The sequence below is a fragment of the Lepidochelys olivacea genome, assembly GCF_965140295.1.
Source record: "Lepidochelys olivacea isolate rLepOli2 genome assembly, chromosome: 1".
Lineage (NCBI taxonomy): Eukaryota > Metazoa > Chordata > Testudines > Cheloniidae > Lepidochelys > Lepidochelys olivacea.
In genome coordinates this window covers 170814053-170832683 of record NC_140411.1, presented here as the reverse complement: position 1 = coordinate 170832683, position 18631 = coordinate 170814053, and positions in this window count along the sequence as shown.

Genomic DNA, 18631 nt, shown 5'->3' with positions numbered 1-18631 from the left:
GTTTTTTCATTCACTTGTGGAGCCTTGTCATTAATCTGAACATGGCTGCTAAGGTTGCTTTGCTCCATATATGATGTTTTATGCAAATTATTTCAGGAACTTTTTTGCATATTTGCAAATAGCTTGCATGTTACTTACATTTATGGTCAACCATGCCCTGCCCCAAGCTAGTGGAGTGGATAGGACAAGGGACAGCACAAAACTTGACAACTCTGTCTGGGGTTGGTATTAGGGCAGATTGGTGGGAGGTTGCTTGACTGTGTCTGGGGAGCAGCTGGATAGGTGGCTGATGGAGGTCAGCGGTTGCTGGGTTCCTGTGCAGGACAGGACTATTCAGGTCACTCAGGGATGCCTGAGAGTTTATGCTGGGGGAAAATGGTGTACTTGGCTGTAAGCTGCAGCCCACTAGCTGTTCCTTTCTGACTATGAACCAGCAAGGAAGCAGAAGGATGTCTGCAGCTTTCCCACATCTCAATGAGATGCATGACAATCCAGCTGACACGCAGGAATAGGTGAAGAAGCCACAAATGAGAGGCTGCCACATGAGATACATGACACTTGGTAAACCTTCATAGATTGTAAACTCTCCAGGGTAGGCACTGTGAGCCACTGAAGTCCATGGAGTTACAACACCAGAGAGCTGGGTTCTGTCTCTTAACTACATATTTGTATAGCACCTATCACAGTGGGGCCCTGATCCCTGATTTGGGTTTTAGATGATACTAGAATATAAATAATAATGAACTATGGGTTTTTGTTTGTTTGTTTAAAGTATTTGCCTCACTGATACCCATATGTTGCTGTATATGATTCAGACACTACAGGCTGAGCTCCCAGAGATGCAGACAAGAAAGTTTCCCACACAGTTAAATTGAGATGACAATAACGCTGTCAATATGTATTCTGTCCCTCTGCCTACCTCTTAGACTGTAAAACTGGAGCCTGGAGAAATAATTTTAAGTCACACCTGGCTCCCACATAAGCCCTGCAAACTCCTTTAATAATATTTTAATGTTACAAAAACAAACAACCCTGCCCTCAAACCTCACAGTTTAGCAAAAGTAGTATTTAACAACAAAAAGAAAAGGAGTACTTGTGGCACCTTAGAGACTAACAGTTGTTTGTTTTTGTAACATTAAAATATTATTAAGGGAGTTTGCAGGGCTTTTGTGGGAGCCAGGTGTGAATTAAAATTATTTCTTCAGGCTCCAAATTTGTTAGTCTCTAAGGTGCCACAAGTCCTCCTTTTCTTTTTGCGGATACAGACTAACACGGCTGCTACTCTGAAACCTATTTAACAACAATTATTCTTTATTTAATTGTAAATTCAGGTTTCTTTCCCCCTGATGACACCATGAACATTAGTATTACTAAATATTTGTCTAACACCCTAACTTTGCATGGAGTTTTACAAATGTAAACAAGTTAGATTTCCTGCCTTGAAAAGCTTACAAGCTACCTCAGAAATGAAAAAAAACAGACTAAGGAAGGGAGGAAGAAAAAGTGGGATGATGATTAAAACAAATAAAGTATTGTGCATATCTCTTATAAAACTCAGGCTGCTCAACACATTGCCTATGTTATATTACCTTGGTCCTGCCCTGGGCACTGTAAGGGAGATTTCAGTTACTTCTGCCCCAACAAACACAGGGTTGCAACTCATATACACATCCTTTTTAGTAAAGCACTGATACTTTTAAAAATAAGAATGAGGTAGGGCAGGAGAAGAGACGCACAAGATTTTAGAGTGTAAGGGCTTATGTATGTATGCAGACTTTCACTGATTTAACTAAAGGTGTGATTTACACCTACTGAATTGAACTAGTGCAAAAGGCCTATTTTGATTTAGATTATGTAGGCTAGGAACTATGTTAAGCTAAATGAAAGCAAGTCACTCTGAAATTTAAATAAAAGCTTTCACTCAGGAATTTGCACTGGTTTAACTCAACTGGTGCAAATCTATGTGTAGGCATCTACACAGATCTGAATGTATTCAGTCACTCTCTATTTTAGAATCTTAAAGCCTAATTTCTGTCTAGTATTGTTTGGCTTTGCAGAAGTTTAATAGAGGTGGTAATAACTAGTGTTATTATAACTTGTTTCATTGCTGTCTTACATGATCTTTAATCTAATTCTGAAAAATGGCATCTAATGTTACAACTTCAGATCCACTGACTTTTGCTGTGCACTAGTTATAAAAAATTCATCCAGATGGATATATTCACTGTGCAGTATTTGATACCTGCTTATGACATTGATTATGCAGTAGATGAGTGTTTCTTATAATAGTAATTTGTTCAGCATTGTGTGAACCCACAAATAATACAAATTATAATAATAATTTTAAAAAGATTAGACAGCAAATACTAACATATAGTAGTGAATCATTTAATTTCCTAACATCTATTTAGTGACAAGCCATAGCATAAATTAAAGGCTTTAGATGAAAAGGATTGGTAAACTTAGATAAAACAGAACATATAAACTCCATGTACTTTTCAGCTATTTAGATGCTGAAAACCACAATCAAATGGTACCACGTTGTAACTGTGTGAAACTAGGCTGTTTTAGTTCAAACAGAGCTGAAACTTTTTGTCTATTTGATTTGGTTTTGAAAACTGTCTGAGTTTCACATCAAACCATCATTCTCTCCTCATAAATTCTTCCCTGCTATGAGGGTTAATGCTGTTATTCTGACTGGACTTTGTTTTTTGGGAGGGCCCAAACTCCTAGTAATACAGTGATGAGACGTCATCACTAATGAACAGATAGCAAATAAAAATCCCTGTGGCCACTGTGTGGAAAATACGTAGAAGGGAAAAAAACAGAAAATAAAGCCCTTGTATTAAAAAAAAAAATCTCCTGGATTTTATCTTCAAATTCCACCCTCCATTCCCTTCTCCTTCCAGTCTAATTGATTCTTTCAAAGTTTTTCTGCCTACTTAAGAAACTGATTGGGAACCCCAAATCAGCTTTCAGTTCAGCTTTTTAATACCAGCTACTTGTAAATTAAAATTCAGTTCATCCATTTCCCAGGTACTGATGAGTCCCAAAGCTGAGCTGCAGGGGAAAACATGGCTGTTTTTCTTTAAAACTCTGCCAAGTGAGACATGCTAATGGCAGCACTGAAAAATAAAGATTATGCTTTCCAACAGCCCTGTCTTCAGTACAGAGCAGCTCCTAAGAATTGGGCCGATTTCAACTGAATTCTTGTTAGAAATGTATGAAAATGTTATACTTGAATGGCAGAAATGCTTGACATCAAACCTGGTTTGAGATCTAGATGTTTCTATGAACTTGTAACAGTTTGTTAGACACTTTGAAATCTTATTAGGTTGTTCTTGCTGTATCTGGTGTTAGCTAGTATAATTATATTTCTAAAAGTCTTTGTACTTTTGCTACATTGTATAAGAATGAACCATACTCCCAGCATGCTTTGTACGTAAGCTAAGCTTTAGAATGGATATTCATTAGCAATTAATTTGTGTATGACCCTTCTTTCTTGTACACACAGACTGACAGAGACAAGAGGAATGTTCTGTTAAGGCTTGCCAAATGTGAGCTGTGCACTTGTTACAATGATTGGTGCAGGTGTCTTAATTGGTACAGATGTCTTTGTACTAGATGAAATGCTAGGAATAAAAGGTGCAGATGTCTCGATATCCTAAAAAACTAGGTACAAAACTAGGTAAGAAAAGGAAGATAAGGTCTGTAATTATACAGTGGAATCGGGATCGGGGGGAGGGTTTGGTCTGTTGTAAACAAGTGGGGTATAAATATAACTCAGATTAGGCTCAGACTTTTTAACTCCTAGAGGCATTCTGCACCACAAAATTAAAAATTCTGCACACAATATTTTAAAATTCTGCAAAATTTGTCAAAATAACATTACATAATCATGCCAGTTTCAATTATTTTAGTAATTTATTTCAAAATACCTGTCAACAAGTATGTATGTAACCATACGGACACACATGAAAATTCTCCCAGGAGTACAGAGTTAAGGAACCCCTATGACAACCCAGTTCCTGTTTCTCTGCCCCCTTCGCCTCCCCAGAGCTCATCTGGGGGGCCAGAAACTCACAACCCCTCCCCCCAAACCCACTGCGCCACCCCCCAGCCAATACACCCGCACCCCCTTCCCCGCAAAGCCCAGCTGCAGGGGCAACCCCAAGTCTGGCATCCCCTCTGATGATACACTCTTGCAACTAACAGTTACAGAAAGCTTCCAAAGGAGTCTAAATTAAATGTGGAGAGGAAGTTTCTGCAAAGTACGGAGACAATAAAGTGTTCAGATTTCTCAAACCTCAATCCTGCAAGAAGCTCCATGGGCACTCCGGCAGAGCTTTATTGACTTCAAGAAAGCTGCATATGGGTGCAGGGTAGGGTAACCAGACAGCAAATGTGAAAAATCAGGACACTTTCTTGGGAGGCCCAAAGGCACTACGCCAATACGATAACAAATATAGGCTGTTCTCCATATTTAGGCACCTATATACGTGACCAAACTTTCAATGGGACTGACAGTTCCCATTAACTTCAGTGGAGGTGCTGGGTGTCCAGCAACCTTGAAAATCAGGCCACTTATTTAGGTTCCTAGTTATGTGCTGCAGAGTCTAATGTGAGGCACCAGTCTTTGAAAATCCTGGCCCCAGTCTTTATAACCATGGTGTGCATTATTAGCCTAATAATGCACTCTCTTGTAGTTTAGTGCTAGAACAACAGATAGTGGCAGATGCCTATAGCTTTTCAGTACGCATACTTACAACCAGATGGACCAGACTTCAAATTAATTACAAAACTTAACCTTCCTCTTCACTTTCGATTTGCAATGTTTTAAAACAACTCTTGTTTCACTCATCTTTATAGAGGTTGCCCCAAGCCACATTATAGAATATAGGAATTTAAAACCTGCTCTAAGCCCATTGAAGATAATGAGAATCTTTCCATTAACTTGATCCCTAGAGCTGATACACACTGTATCTAGGTTACATCCACCCACACTGTTTTGTTTCTTTTTCTTCTTTCTTCGTTTTTCCTCCTTATTTCAAAAATGAAATTCTCTTAACCAAAAAAGGGGTGAAAGATATTGTATCTTCCCATTATTTGAGTCACTTACAGGAACACCTCAAAAGATATTAATTTCTGAGACAATGATCCACTGCATCTTTCACTAAATCATTTTATAGAAAAAAACATGACATGATGGATGTCTATATTAGGTTTAGACAGTAAGGAATGATAGGCATGTCTAGGCAAGTATAGAATACCTCAGATGCTGTCCCAGTACAAGGCCAAGTGACTTTAGCCACCTATGACATGCAATAAGATACTAGAAATGGACTGCCTGGATTTTCTTATTCTCTATTAAAGTGCATATTATTGACATAGTTATACCACTGACTCTTTCTCAGAAAGTTCACCAGCATTATAGGAGCCTATAATAATCCACACATTTCTGCACTTGATTACATGCCACATGCCTGTGTGTGAATATTTTTGATGAATTTTGTACATAATTATGAATAAAACTTCCATGTCACACTGCTTGTAAAAAAAAAAGAAAAAAAAGCAAGGACTGAATATGATTTGATAGAACAGTTATTACAGAGAAATTTTGACTGCTAACTTATCAGATCAAAACTTCTCTCTCTTCCCAATCAACTGTTTAGATTTAATTTTGTATTCTGGTGAGATAGTCACATGTATTTCTTTTACATACATTTTTTCCTAATGACCCCTAAGAAAGTCACATAAAAAGCCTTTCCTTTAATTTTTCCTTTAAAAAATTTTTCCTTTAAAAAAACCCCAGTAATCGCTTGCACAGTTTAAACAAGATCTTCAATTTAATCTGGGCTAGCAACAGGAAAGACTTTCACATAAAATACTGCAGAGGTCTGGGACTTTTTTCCTTTAAAAAAGTCTTTTTCTGGGCTAGCAACAGGAAAGACTTTCACATAAAATACTGCAGAGGTCTGGGACTTTTTTCCTTTAAAAAAACCCCAGTAATCGCTTGCACAGTTTAAACAAGATCTTCAATTTAATCTGGGCTAGCAACAGGAAAGATTTTCACATAAAATACTGCAGAGGTTTGGGACTACCAGGTATTAAGCATCATTGTCTCTTCTCCCACCTGAGTAAGGTTTTGAATGATTTGAGTGTTCAGTGCAATTATTTCCTAGGCTGGCTATTGATTGAAAAAAGACCTCATTGCTCCCTGTCTATAATCTTTTAGTCTAAGGTACCTGTCTTACTAAATAAAAAATCCTATCTTTGATTTTTCTTGGGCTACCTTCACAAGAATATGTTACATATCATAGCAAAAACCTCACATTGCCTAATATCACATATTTGTCTTCCAAAATGGCAAATAAAACCTAAGTAACAAACCTTGGGAAACTCATAATACAAGTATTGCCAACCTCAAGTATTCAAAAATTATAAATCAGGCCTCCACACCAAAAATCAAGAGATTAAAAAAAAAACCCCTCATTATTTTTAAGCCATTAATAATTTTTGGGTCTTTGGGGCCTTCAGGTGTTTGAGCCCTTAGGATTCATGATTTCCAGATTTTCTCCACAACCACAAAAGCTAGAGACTCACTTTTTATTTTTTAAATGAGAATATTCACATGACACCAGGAGCTGGGATATTAACAAACAACAAATACTGTGAAGCAATAAAATTGTGAGAGTTGGTAGCACTGCATGATTGCTTGCATAGGGGATATACTTACAGAAAATAAACTTCTAAGCTTCCCACAAGTTAAGAAGCAATATCAACTCCCAAACCCCATCTTCCTTTTTACCAAATATTATAAGCATTATAGCCCCACAAACACAGATATTAGCCTGTCACCTTTAGAAGACATGTTTTGCCAGCTGGGGCCTAGTCTCATTTTGCGGATGCTCAAATATTACAGAGAGATAAGGTTAATATGAATAACTAGATAGGTAATTATTACTGTAACTACTCTTTTACTTAGCCTTCAGGTTCCCATGTCAATAATCCACCAAATAGCAGTACTAAGCACAAAGTCAGCAGGATGGTACATAATCGCCTTAGCTATTGTGTTAATATTAATTATGTTTTTCTTATGTAAATGACATTCTCTATCCCTCCTGCATATTAAGAGTGAATTTTTATTTGCTATTGATTATTCTGTGACACCAGGCAGCTCAGCATACATGATTTCCTGTGGGGGTATTTTGTGACACCAGTGGGTAAACAATATTTGTTATTATATTGAACCCAGTCCAGCCCCATAGTGCCAGCTAACACTATGTAAAACTAGTCAATTGCATGGAAATGAATTTCACAATTAAAAAAAATGCCCATATTGAGCTGATCATTGTACAACCATGCCTGTCCAGAGGTTTCCATCTCCATTGCTTGTGTTGTTTTCATCAATTCTGAGCCAGATTCTGTGACCCTTACTCATGCTGAGTACATGCATAAGGGTTGCAGAATTTGGTCCCTTGGGCTACACTGTTACTTGGATTATTCATCTGCCTGGGGAGCATGAATCCCCACTTCCTAACACTCCTACATGTGCCACCTGGACCTTGGTGTGGTCAGATGTTTGGCTGCGTGTGTGTGTTCTCCCTGTGTGCTGCCCCAGCTCTGCGCAGACAGCTGGCACAGCAGACCTCCAGTGAACTGCCCAATGACCACAAGATCTGTTAAGGTACGAAGGTGTCAGGCCAGGTTTATTGTCGACAAAGCATGGTAATAGCATCTGGCAGACTCTACAAGGACACTAAGACATGTATGCCCATGACAATGGACACAGCTCATTGGAAAAAAAAGGGATAGAGAATAAGACGAAGAATATCTCGTTGCCCTCATATAAATCCATGATACGCCCACATCTTGAATACTGTGTACAGATGTGGTCTCCTCATCTCAAAAAAGATATACTGGCATTAGAAAAGGTTCAGAGAAGGGCAACTAAAGTGATTAGGGGTTTGAAACGGGTCCAATATGAGGGGAGATTAAAGAGGCTAGGACTTTTCAGTTTGGAAAAGAGGAGACTAAGGGCGGATATGATAGAGGTATATAAAATTATGAGTGGTGTGGAGAAAGTGAATAAGGAAAAAAGTTATTTACTTGTTCCCATAATATAAGAACTAGAGGCCACCAAATGAAATTAATGGGCAGCAGGTTTAAAACAAATAAAAGGAAGTTCTTCTTCACACAGCGCACAGTCAACCTGTGGAACTCCTTGCCTGAGCAGGTTGTGAAGGCTAGGACTATAACAGGGTTTAAAAGAGAACTGGATAAATTCATGGAGGTTAAGTCCATTAATGGCTATTAGCCAGGATGGGTAAGGAATGGTGTCCCTAGCCTCTGTTTGTCAGAGGGTGGAGATGGATGGCAGGAAAGAGATCACTTGATCATTACCTGTTAGGTTCACTCCCTCTAGGGCACCTGGCATTGGCCACTGTCGGCAGACAGGATATTGGGCTGGATGGACCTTTGGTCTGACCCAGTATGGCCATTCTTATGTTTCTGCCCTGTATTCTTAAAATACAATTGAACAAACTAAAACACCCCAAATAGACTGGTAATCACAAGTGGAAATTCTATGTATGTGTTGCCTATTTGTTTTATATGTGACAGGGAGACATAATTGTTTAACTGGAGATGGGCTCAAACCACAAAGTTCCTATCATAACAGTGCAGGTGTGTTTAGATCTCTGGGGGAATGGGGTTTTAGCCCTATCAGTTGTTTTAATAAGAAAAACAAACATTTCATTCTAAGGTAAGGGCTAGGATACACATTTACTATGGACCCTCTGGCTCTGAAAGATTATTAAAGGTATGTTTTCTAAATCTTTGGTGCCTAAAGCTTAGTACTTGTCAGAACAAATTCACTCCTGCTTCCATTATCTTCTTTCAGAGATACACCCGGTTAGTCCTCATTTCAATTAACCATATCATCCATTCCTCTCTCAAGATACATTTGTTGTAATCTTATATTGTTAAGAAGACCTGTAAAATAATTCCCTACTTACACTATGCTGAAGAACATTAAATTGTCATATGCTACCTTATAGTCTGCTGAGCTTTATGATTTAGGATCCAATTTACCTAGTGTATTTGCATAAGTCCACAAAATAACAGTTAGAGCTTCAGTTCATGTTAGAAAGATTTTTTGAACAGTATTAATTTACCATAATTTTATGACTATAAGACTCATGCAAAGTAAACTTATTATTAAAGGGACTATCTAAATGTAGGGCACCAAATTCATTTACTTTTAGGAGTTTTCTGTTTTTTCCCCCCCTGTAGTGACAGGAAAGTACTAACAATGCTATAGTAATAAAATAAAATAAAAACAAATAGGAATGATCATGGAATGAAGGACTGGAAGCAAAATCCCAGGTCTGAACTCCTGAGGGCCATAATCTAATTTTGGTTGTTGGGTGTCCTGCCTGGCTGCTGAGTGGTGGTGGCCTGTGATGTAGCCCTTAGGCCAGATGAGATGATCCGAGGATCCCTTCTGGCCTTAAACTCTACGTCTAACTCTGGATCCAAACTAGACATTTGTAATTCTACAATGGGACAGATCAAAGCCCTGCAGATGACCACTGACAAATATGGGGGTTCAAAATCTCAAGCTAAAGTTTGATACTTGTTGGGATGTTTAGGTTCAGCCCATTACAAAGATAGGTACAAAGTGCAGTTGAATCCAAACCCATACTGGGATGCAGGGTTTTGGTTCAGGCTGTCTCTGAGCAATTACCCTGAGCCACTCAACCAGCTTATAAACAAACTTGTACAATATTTTTATCATCAGTGGGATTTTCAATAGTACTCACTATTTGACCTAACTCTGGCCTCATTGAAGTTAATGGGAGAATTGCCATAGACGTTAACGGGAACAGAGTTAGGAGAATGCTGAAGGCTATTGAAAATCCCACCATACATCAGTGCTTACAATTTAAAGTTTTTCCAGTTACCTCATTTTATAACTGCAAGAAATTTTTTTCATTGTTCATGTAGCCAGAGTCTTTGCTATCTACCAGCATTTTACAGCATTGCATAGTGGTTTTGGTCCTTATTGCCCAATTGTCAAGTGTGTGCCTACAGAATATTGTTTAGCATAAAATATGCATATGAGGTGAATGCAATGAAATGCAATCACTCATTTAATGAGACCCGTTACTGCAGCAACAATCAGAAGAACATTAAACATCATCTCTTAATACAAAGATTGCACTAGGATCTTGGTATTCATTTGGCAATCTGGTCTATGTCTGCTGAGTTATCTATAGTGAAATTACAATGACTTCAAAAGAGCATCTTTTTTTGACTTCCCTTTTAAAACTGGCAGAAGACAGCTGTAGCTAAATGTGGAAAAGACAACTACATAAATGCACACATATACCTCGAGGGAAAGAGATGAGCAAAACTTAAGAGAGGTGGTGAAATTTGTATCTTATCTGTATTACATGCACTGGCTGTATACGTAATGCTAGTTTGGGCATGTACTGTTAGGAGGGCACAGCTGTGTCAGGCACCCTTTGCGAATGATCACCCTTATGTCTATGGAGACACAGCTTCTTTTATTCAACATACCCCTGACAATGTTGGCCTTTCCTTCTACCAGGCACCTAAATTTATACTTACATTCTTATAGACTACCCCGATCTTCAGAACAGGTGGAGCACCGTCAGCTCCCATTGCAGTACTCATCAAAGACTTGTCGAGAATGTACAATTTACCTGGACACAGCACAGACCTCATCTCGGTACATGCGCACAATATGGTATGTGCTCAAACACACAATGCAGGACAATATTTACTCTTATCAGCGGTTAGTAAAATCCCCACTATTTTGTTAATTTCTGATTTGCGTCGGTGTTTATACAGTTGACATTTCTACACTGACCTTTAAGCCTTTCTTTTCTGAAATCATTGTCTTTTAGTTCAAAATCATTCAGCCAGCGTTATTTACAAGTCAAATTGTTTACTGGATTACCCTAGGCTTTTGGTATTCAGCATTCATTGTAATAAGAAGTGGTGTTTAAATGCTGTAATGGATTGGGGCAGTAACCAGTCTAGTTTTAAGAGAATGATTGTATTTCACAGCATTCATTCAAGTTTGAACATTTTGGCCTTAATGTGTGACTATACAGATGAATCAATGTGTGTAATGCACTGAATATTGCACAATGGTACTGCAGCAGTGAACCTGGAGGAGGTACACTCCTCAAGCAGGAAGTCAGAGGACTGTGAGCAGATTTGGTCTTTGTCTGTAGGGTTATATGACTGATAAAGTCATGAGTTAGTTTTATGGGGTGTGTCTAGTAGCATGGGGTCACGTATAGTGTAGATCAGTGGCTCTCAACCCACGGCCCAATTAAAAAGACTGTGAAGAATCTCAGGGAGGTAACATCAAAAATGCATTTTTAAATAATACTATCATAGCCTCTTTGGAATATGATAGATATGAGATCCCCCTGGCTGGGATGAATTAGTTGGGGATTGGTCCTGCTTTGAGCAGGGGGTTGGACTATATGACCTCCTGAGGTCCCTTCCAACCCTGATATTCTATGATTCTATGAACCAAGACCTGCTTGTGTTGTTTTCCTGCTCCCATAGCCACAGCAGCTGCACTGGCCAGACCCTCAAGGACAGGGTCTTTATAAGCAGCTGAGTGGCTGGCTAAACTGAGGAAGAGGAGTAGGATGATGAGATAGGAAGTGTGAAAAATCGGGACAGGGTTGGGGTGGGGAGTACTAGGCGTCTATATAAGACAAAGCCCTGAATATGGGAACTGTTCCTATAAAATCAGGACATCTGGTCACCCGAAAGGGGAGAGAAAGGAAATCTCAGGATGAAATGTTTGCAGTCCTCATTTCAGAGACCCAAAGAAAAAACAAAGTACCGGAGAGGTGGACGATGTACCTGAGAATAAAGAGAGAAAAGGAAATAGAACCCTGTAGAGATTGTTGACGTGGCCAAAGACAGTGTCGCAGTGGCCTGGAACAGCACTGCCATGGCAAAAAACGTTGAAAAAGATAGAGATAATCCTCTGAGGCAATACAGAGCTGGAATGCTCAGCTGCAGAACGTACTGCAGGTCTGTAAACCAGGACCCAGCCACGTTCTGCGGCCCCTGGACAAATACGGGGTACTAGGAACACCAGCAACTCCTCCTCACTGCACTCCTGCAGTAGTGCTCCCAGAGGCCATTCCCTTCACAGACTCAAGCTCAGTGTGGTGAGAACAGCTACACCTGGGAGCCCAACTCTTTTGAGCCATCTAACACTCCTAATAACGTCAAACTTTGCCACTCATCTTCAGAATGGCAAAGCACAAGAAGAGGCAGAGGCCAGGTGTGACATGAATCCTCTCTCCCTTTGTTGTGTTCTGCCCTCCTCTGCAGTGTGTTACTTTGAGTTTTTCTTTCACTCCTGTTTTAATTGAAGGTTTATTTCCTTTTGTTATATAACAGAGACCCATCTTCTCTCTCCAATATCGTGGAACCAAAACTACTACATTGTTTAATAATAAAAAAACTGTTAAAAATCATTTATAATGGGTCATTTTGCAGAAAAAAAACCTGTAGATTTTAAATAATTCACACCCAGAGTCATATTCTCCATTGGTGTAAACTGGTGTGGAGCCACAGATGTGAAGAGAGAGGCACCTACTAACATCACTGGGCAACACAGTATGGGGGCAAGGTGAGCAGCCCTCAGTGGTGAAAGAACAGGTTAAGGACTATTTACAAAAGCTGAACATGCATAACTCCATGGGTATGGATCTAATGCATCCAAGGGTGCTGAGGAAGCTGGCTGATGTGATTGCAGAGCCATTGGCCATTATCTTTGAAAATTTGTGGTGACTGGTAGATGTCCCAGATGATCGGAAAAAGGCAAATATAGTGCCCATATTTAAAAAAAGGGAAGAAAGAGAATCAGAGGAACTACAGCCTGACTTCAGTCCCCGGCAAAATCACGGAGCAGGTTCTCAAGGAGTCCATTTTGAAGCACTTGGAGGAGAGGAAGCTGATCAGGAACAGACAACATGGATTCACCAAGGGCAAGTCATGCCTGACCAACCTGATTGCCTTCTATGATGAGATAACTGGCTCTGTGGATACGGGGAAAGCGGTGGATGTGATATATCTTGACTTTAGCAAAGCTTTTGATATGGTCTCCCACAGTATTCTTGCCAGCAAGTTAAAAAAGTATGGATTGGATGAATGGACTATAAGGTGGATAGAAAGCTGGCTAGATTGTCGGGCTCAACGGGTAGTGATCAACGGCTTGATGTCTAGTTGGCAGTCGGTATCAAGTTGAGTGTCCAAGGGGTTGATCCTGGGGCCGGTTTTGTTCAATATCTTTATTGATGATTTGAACAATGGGATTAATTGTACCATCAGCAAGTTCACAGATGACACTAAGCTGGGGGGAGGGGTAGATACACTGGAGGGTAGGGATAGGGTGCAGAGTGACCTATACAAATTGGAGGATTGGGCCAAAAGAAATCTGATGAGGTTCAACAAGGATAAGTGCAGAGTCTTGCACTTAGGAAGGAAGAATCCCATGCATCGCTACAGGCTGGTGACCGACTGGCTAAGCAGCAGTTCTGCAGAAAAGGACCTGGGGATTACAGTGGATGAGAAGCTGGATATGAGTCAGCAGTGTGCCCTTGTTGCCAAGAAGGCCAATCGCATATAGAGCTGTATTAGTAGGAGCATTGTCAGCAGATTGAGGGAAGTGATTATTCCCCTCTATTCGGGGTTATTTAGGCTGAAGAAGAGAAGAGTGAAGGGGGGATTTGATAGCAGCCTTCAACTACCTGAAGGGGGGTTCCAAAGAGGATGGAGCTAGACTGTTCTCAGCGGTGGCAGATGACAGAACAAGAAGCAATGGTCTCAAGTTGGGGAGGTTTAGGTTGGATATTAGGAAACATTATTTCACTAGAAGGGTGGTAAAGCACTTGAATGGGTTACCTAGGGAGGTGGTGGAATCTCCATCCTTAGAGGTTTTTAAGGCCTGCTTTGACAAAGCCCTGGCTGGGATGATTTAGTTGGTGTTGGTCCTGCTTTGAGCAGGGGGTTGCACTAGATGACCTTCTGAGGTCTCTTCCAACCCTAATATTCTATTATTCTATTCTATGATCAGTTTAGGCTATTGCTTCAGGTGTTATTTTATAGCACAGTTACACTAAAGCCCTTTTCATAAGCTATTTTATTTGAATATGGGCTATCTTTGAGCTCTGAGGATCCTTTATTCTGAAGCATTCCCTCAAGGCTCCATGTTACAGAAAGCAATTAGCTGCTCAGGAGAACACTACAGGTTTCCCCTTCAGCATGGTACTTGTGGGCTCTGATCACCCAGAGGGGCCATTATTTAGCAAATCTTTTGCTTTCATTTTTTCAAGTATAGAATTGTATTTTGAAATAGAAATAGTGAAAATGATATAGAACAGCTGAGTTTTTAATGCACACAGCAATTACGGAAAGTAAGAAAAATGCAACCCCAAAATTATGCATGCTGCTTGTATCATTAGGTTAATTATTTTCTTTAGTTAGGTCAATATATTAATTCAACCAGGTTTAGGTGGGTTATGACTGGCTTCTCTGGGAGGAAACAGCGCACCTGAAAATGATTTATTATGTGTATTACTGAAGCACCTAGCAGCCCTACTCATGGATCGGGGACCCCATTGTGCTAGGTGCTGTACAAACACAGAACAAAAAGTCAGTCCCATACAATCCGAGTGTAAGACCAGAGACACCAGATGGACACAGATGTGGGGGAGAAGAACAAAACAATGAGACAGTAATGGCCAGTCTGATAGGGGGTAGTCTTATATATCACAGACCAGACTTTATTTTGGACTTGAAGCAGGAATAAATTCACGAAAGACCTGTGGCCTGCATTGTTCAGGTCAGGCTAGATGATCACAATGGTCCCTTCTGGCCTCAAAAATCTATGAATCTAACATAAATCAATATACCTTAATGCTGTTATTATTTAATATTTATATTGCAGTAGCCACTAAAAACTACAACCTGGGTGGGCCCTATTGTGCTAGGTACTATATAAAGCTATATAGAATGAAATCCTGGACCCATTGAAGTCAAAGGGATTCCATAATTAGCAACAGTCACTGCCCCAAAGAGTAATTATTCATCATCCAAAAAGCAGTCACCAAGCGACACCAAAAAGAAAAGTTGACATAGATAGATAGATAGATAGATAGATAGATAGATAGATAGATAGATAGATAGATAGATATCCCACCATAAATGCACTGGTCTGAAGCAGTTTAAAATTAATTTAGGGCTAGTAAAATGTTCCAGATTGGCAGCCCTTGAGACTGAAGCTGATTGCTTTGAAAACTCTCCGAAACTAACTTCTCAACTTCTCTCATGAATTTTAGCTTTGAATTTACTTTTCTCTTTCCTAAATATATTCAGTATTGTAAAGGCTGAATTTCTTTATCATAGCTCACATGCAACAAATATCAGTCACTAAAAGGAAAATGGAAGTTCAGTTTTGTAGTGAAAGAGCTTCATGGTAAAACTTACAAATGAATAGGACATATAGATTTATCTATCATCAGTAAAAGAACTGTGTTTATGCAACAGAAAGCCTGAACTTATTTTTTTTATTCGTTACAAACCTATAGCTTTAAAACACACACACACACATTAAATTTAGGTTTATGTAAGTCTATCATTTTCTACATCAAGCAGTCCAGAATTACTTGTACTTAATATTTCAAGGGGTTTTGAAATGCAGATCATTCTTGGCAAATTACAGACCATTACAGCTCACACAGGATTTTATTGAAAATTGAGATTTTAGAACATGACATTCCCTTTCAAAGCCACTCTGATTTTTTCACCTCGTACAATAAAGATGCCAACAGTGAGATTAAGCATTGCCAGTAACTAATTTAGTGACATTTGAAACTGAAAAGGAGTACCTGTGGCACCTTAGAGACTAACCAATTTATTTGAGCATAAGCTTTCGTGAGCTACAGCTCACTTCATTTTTGCGAATACAGACTAACACGGCTGCTACTCTGTAACCTGTCATTTGAAACTGAGTATTGCATACCACCTAGTGGTCATGAGTGGCAGGGCAGCATGTACTACCGGTATGAATTTAGTTACAGAAAGACCATTTATTAGAATTATAAATTGGTATTATATTTGAAAAGATTCCATTTCCCTTCTCAAACAATATGCAGCCTCCATGGGGTGGATAGTTAATTGATGTATTATGACTGACAAACAGACCTTATTTGTATTGTGTCTGCCAGAAATTTAGGATTTTATTACCCCACTACTTCATGCATCCGATGAAGTGAGCTGTAGCTCACGAAAGCTTATGCTCAAATAAATTGGTTAGTCTCTAAGGTGCCACAAGTCCTCCTTTTCTTTTTGTGAATACAGACTAACACGGCTGCTACTCTGAAACCACTACTTCATGGTTTGTCTAAACTAGCTTTTTTAAAATCAGTAATTGGTTTCTTTATAAAAAGTTAAAAGTATAAATTAGTGCAAACAATAATTTTATACATATTTTCAAGACAGCAGTCTGGAGCCAAGCAGAGCCAATATTCAACGGTTTTTTTCTTTTTTGAAAAACAAACAGATTTAAGAGCCTACCTGGAAAAGGAAAATGTTTTACTTGCAAAATATTTATGTAAATCAAATAATGTAAATGCCCATTTCCTCCTATTATCAGTACTCAAGGTGTGAATCTGGAACTCTGATAGAAATGGGCTTTGAGCACGGAAAACTTGTACATTACAATCTCATCATGATTAAACTGGTGTCAAATTATCTACCTAGAAACTGAAATAAGGATGTTCTCAGTTTGCCCATAAAAAGAAAAGGAGGACTTGTGGCACCTTAGAGACTAACAAATTTATTTGAGCATAACCTTTCATGAGCTACAGCTCACTTCATCGGATGCATACAGTAGAAAATATAGTGGGGAGATTTTATATACACAGAGAACATGAAACAATGGGTGTTACCACACAGACTGTAAAAAGAGTGATCAGGAGCTATTACCAGCAGGAGAGCTGGGGGGGGACCACCTTTTGTACTGATAATCAAGGTGGGCCATTTCCAGCACTTTACATGAACAGTAGGAGGGGAAATAAACAAAGGGAAATAGTTTTACTTTGTGTAATGACACATCCACTCCCAGTCTTTATTCAAGCCTAAGTTAATTGTATCCAGTTTGCAAATTAATTCCAATTCAGCAGTCTCTTGTTGGAGTCTGTTTTTGAAGTTATTTTGTTGAAGAATTGCCACTTTTAGGTCTGTAAGCGAGTGACCAGAGAGATTGAAATGTTCTCCGACTGGTTTTTGAACGTTATAATTCTTGACATCTGATTTGTGTCCATTTATTCTTTTACGTAGAGAGTGTCCAGTTTGGCCAATGTACATGGCAGAGGAGCATTGCTGGCACATGATGGCATATATCACATTGGTAGATGTGCAGGTGAATGAGCCTCTGATAGTGTGGATGCGATTAGGCCCTACAATGGTGTCCCCTAATAGATATGTGGACACAGTTGGCAACGAGCTTTGTTGCAAGGATAGGTTCCTGGGTTAGTGTTTTTGTTGTGTGGTGTGTGGTTGCTGGTGAATATTTGCTTCAGATTGGGAGGCTGTCTGTAAGCCAGGACTGGCCTTTCTCCCAAGATCTGTGAGAGTGATGGGTTATCCTTCAGGATAGGTTGTAGATCCTTGATGATGCGTTGGAGGGGTTTTAGTTGGGGGCTGAAGGTGATGGCTAGTGGAGTTCTATTATTTTCTTTGTTGGGCCTGTCCTGTAGTAAGTAACTTCTGGGTACTCTTCTGGCTCTGTCAATCTGTTTCTTCACTTCAGCAGGTGGGTATTGTAGTTGTAAGAACGCTTGATAGAGATCTTGTAGGTGTTTGTCTCTGTCTGAGGGGTTGGAGCAAATGAGGTTGTATCGTAGAGCTTGGCTGTAGACAATGGATCTTGTGGTGTGCTCTGGATGAAAGCTGGAGGCATGTAGGTAAGCATAGCAGTCAGTAGGTTTCCAGTATAGGATGGTGTTTATGTGACCATCGCTTATTAGCACCGTAGTGTCCAGGAAGTGGATCTCTTGTGTGGACTGGTCCAGGCTGAGGTTGATGGTGGGATGGAAATTGTTGAAAACATGATGGAATTCCTCAAGGGCTTCTTTTCCATGGGTCCAGATGATGAAGATGTCATCAATGTAGCGCAAGTAGAGTAGGGGCATTAGGAGATGAGAGCTGAGGAAGCGTTGTTCTCAGTCAGCCATAAAAATGTTGGCATACTGTGGGGCCATGTGGGTACCCATAGCAGTGCCGCTGATTTGAAGGTATACATTGTCCCCAAATGTGAAATAGTTATGGGTGAGGACAAAGTCACAAAGTTCAGTCACCAGTTTAGCCCATATTTCTGTAACACTTTATTTATTCCACAATTTATGGAGGGCTTAAGTGACAGATTGCATCAACCTTAGAATTCTTTTATTTGTGCATTTTTCTGGGCAGAATATGCAGAAACCCTATGTCTGGTAGTAACTGACAAGATGACAGTTGAACCAGTTCTGGCAAGCTTTGGGCATCACATCTGGAGACCCAG